We start from the raw sequence: 3,308 nt of genomic DNA on the forward strand, positions 1-3,308 counted from the left end.
CTTCAATTGAACAGATGTTTGGAGGTGATGAAATCATTTTCCAAGATGACAATGCATTGTACCATAGGGCAAAAACTGTCAAAACGTTCCTTTGAGAAAGACACATTCAGTCGATGTCATGACCTGCAAATAGTCCAGATCTCAACCCATTTGAAAACCTGTGGTTGGAATTGAAAAAAAATGGTCTACAAGAAGGCTCCGACCTGCAAAGCTGATCTGGCAACTGCTATCAAAGAGAGTTGGCACCAAATTGATGAAGAATACTGTTTGTCACTCATCAAGTCCATGCCTCAGAGACTGCAAACCGCTATAAAAGACAAAGGTGGTGCAACTAAATACTAGTGATGTATTTTGAATGGTCTTTTGTTTACCAGTTTTTTTATGATCCCGTACTTTCTTCCTCAGAATTGAGTGATTCCATATTTTTTCCCTGTGCTTGGTCAATAAAAGTAACATTCACTGACTTCCACAATGTTTTCTCTTTGTTTCTTTGAGTGCTCCTGAAAGCCAAAAAGTTGCACTTTGGAATGACCTTATTTTTGTATCATGTTTTTGATCTGAGTTTGTTTTACAGAATGAAACGTCTGAATGAGTGCTCATCCAAGACTGCTGATTCCAGACTTTTGCCAGGAGTTGTCCTACTTTTGTAACCTGAGGTCTTTCATGGAGTCGTGGCCCTGGGTGCCCCACATCTCTCCTGGGTCTCACCCTCCTAACCCTCCGGTGTCTCCAGCTTCTACTCCTGCCCCAGTTCCTTCAGTGTGCCTGCTGTCACCTGCCATTGCTGCCAGGTGGTCCCCTCTGTCAGGTCTTGTCCCCTCTAGGTCCCCTTCATCAGCTGCCATCGTCACCAGGTCCCCTTCATCATCTACCGTTGCCTCAGAGTCCTCTCTGTGTCCTGCATTCGCCATCGAGTTCCTACAGACTCTGACAACCTCCTCCAAATCCCCTTTGCCTCCCGCAGCCTACTCTWGCTCTGTCACCTCCTGCAACTTCTGCAGAATCCTTATCTGCTGCAACCTCCACCTGTCCCCTCACGGTTCCCTGTTGCCTCCTTAGTTGTCCTTCCTGTGTTTCACCTGCACTACAGAGGATGTTCTGGCCATCCACCTGAACTGTTGCCTTGTGCTGTACAGTCTCCGGGCCATGCCCCTGAAGAAAAAGTGTTTTTCCTAATGCCCAGGTTTTTCCTGCTGGTTTCATATTGGAACTGCGTTCCCTCCGTCCCATCAGTCTCTGCTTCCTCCGTRCTGAGCTGGTGTTTCCAGTTTGGTTTGTCCTTCATGCCTCTTTTTGACTGTTTTTCTTAAAGCAGATTTCTTAAAATACAATGTTTACTGCTGCCCTGTCAGCATTTGTTGTTTGCAAATATAAATCTTTATTTTGATCTTTTTAAAAATTTGCCTTCTCCCTTGGTCCAAACCTTTATTCTGCAGAACGTTTACATACAACTRCCTGTTCCTTTTCCTTCCATAAGTTCCATAAATGTTCCTATCTAAGCTCCTAAAGCTTTGATCAAGTCCTTTAAAAGGTTTCATGTATTGCCTAGCTTGATWGCCTTTCTGGCTGCTGATTCAGCTCAGCACAAGATACTGCTGATTAAGCTCTGCATTGTCATGCGATGAGCCCTTATGGCTTTTTATCTCACTTGTTCTGTCTCATTTTCTGTACCTGAAGTGTCCTGTTCAGCGTCAAAAGGAGCACTAGAAGCTATATCAGCCAGGAGAAAAGCTATATCCTGGACAAGTAGTCAGTCCATTTCAAACACATATTTAAGATAAATTTAGAATCACCAGTTACTTTAATCATCCTTGGCACACCACAGGGTGTGGGGATCAAACTCTCAACCATTCAGTTGGATGGCATCTACCTTGCCCATGAGGCCAACCACCTCCAAATGAACCCAACCACAGCTAACTGACCTTAGAAAACACAATAATAGCTATAATTTAGCTATCTATGAAGATATAGACCTAAAGTTTAGTACATTTGTAGCTGAGCATCAGCCCTGACACACGTACTTGAAGCACAACACGTTGTGCAACATCTTTGCTTAAAATCTTTGTATTAACTGTTGGTTGCTTGTTTGTCTGTTAGCAAAATATTCCACTGACATCTGAGTTGGTTTCTGAACTCACAGAAATAATGTATTAACTGTTTATCTACAACTGATTACCTTTTTGTAAAAWTTCTAAATAAAACCAAGCTATCCAAGCAAATGAATAAAACAAGTATCCATTTTTGCAATAGCTTGTTTTTATTAAAACAGCCATATCAATACCCTTATTCAGTGAGACAAAAGATAATGTAACATGTAAAACCCACAGAGAAAACCCACACAAAATAATTTAATAAAACTTTTAGAAATTTATTATAAACTACAAAATGTGAACATTTCCTTATTCCACTGTCTGTGCCAAGTATTTTGTATTTTATTTGTTTTAATTACATGAACATCTGTTAAAGCAAATTTAAAGTTTGGATTGTTTTATTAAATTTTTGAAGCATTATTTTGGATATTAGTGCAGGATGCATCTAATGTATGTTGTGCTGCTTTAACACATSTCAAACACAAAACATGCAGTTTTTGTTGCAGAATTTTGAGAAGGAAATTTAGCAAAAGCTAGCAGGTTGGTATAATCAGTCAAATAGAAAAACATCAAACCTGAACTTTAGTACATAAGCAGATCTAAAGTAATGCTGCACAAAATCCAGATTTAGTTGTTTAGTCCATGCACATTTATATAACTATTCTAATTCTCACTTCCACAGTTTATTTGACTTGATTCAGGGCAGTAAAAGGTAATCATCAGCACATTAATCACTCAGTAAGATGAGAGGTGATCCAGAGTGTGTTAGGTACCTGTTTTATCAGAGCTTCAGCTTRAGTCCTCAGATTAAAACAGTCAGTCTTCTGATGGACGATATTCCAGTCGAAAGAGCAGAAACCAGAATGMTTTTAGTTCACTTTGCAGATGTCAAACCCACTTCTGTCCGTGTCATCCTCTCCTCCAACAGGCTGTCACTCTGTTCCACTTCAGACCATCCAGATCAGCTTCAGGTGGGAAGTTTGTCCCAGCAGAGCCAAACCAGACCGAGTCCACTGCTGATGTAACACAACACCACCTGCCTGAACCTCCGTGGTGCTCCGTAACAGTGAGCCATGAACAAAACCAATTACTGATTAAAATAAAGAAACAGCCAACACTGTCAGTCTGCTCAGGCTAACATTATCTTAATATGAATTTATTTATATATTTATAAGTTTATATTAATAAAGAATTTGTTAGTTTGCTAAACTTGTTCTT

General features: G+C 40.1%; 1 pseudogene; it reads right to left on the minus strand.

Moving 5' to 3' along the window:
• Nucleotides 1-2,991, minus strand: part of LOC106535688 (dual specificity protein phosphatase 19 pseudogene) — an 8,404-nt pseudogene extending 5,413 nt beyond the window's left edge.
• Between the last annotated feature and the right edge of the window lie 317 nt (nucleotides 2,992-3,308).

Source organism: Austrofundulus limnaeus, unplaced genomic scaffold (assembly GCF_001266775.1).
Source record: "Austrofundulus limnaeus strain Quisiro unplaced genomic scaffold, Austrofundulus_limnaeus-1.0 Scaffold1531, whole genome shotgun sequence".
NCBI classification, from domain to species: domain Eukaryota; kingdom Metazoa; phylum Chordata; class Actinopteri; order Cyprinodontiformes; family Rivulidae; genus Austrofundulus; species Austrofundulus limnaeus.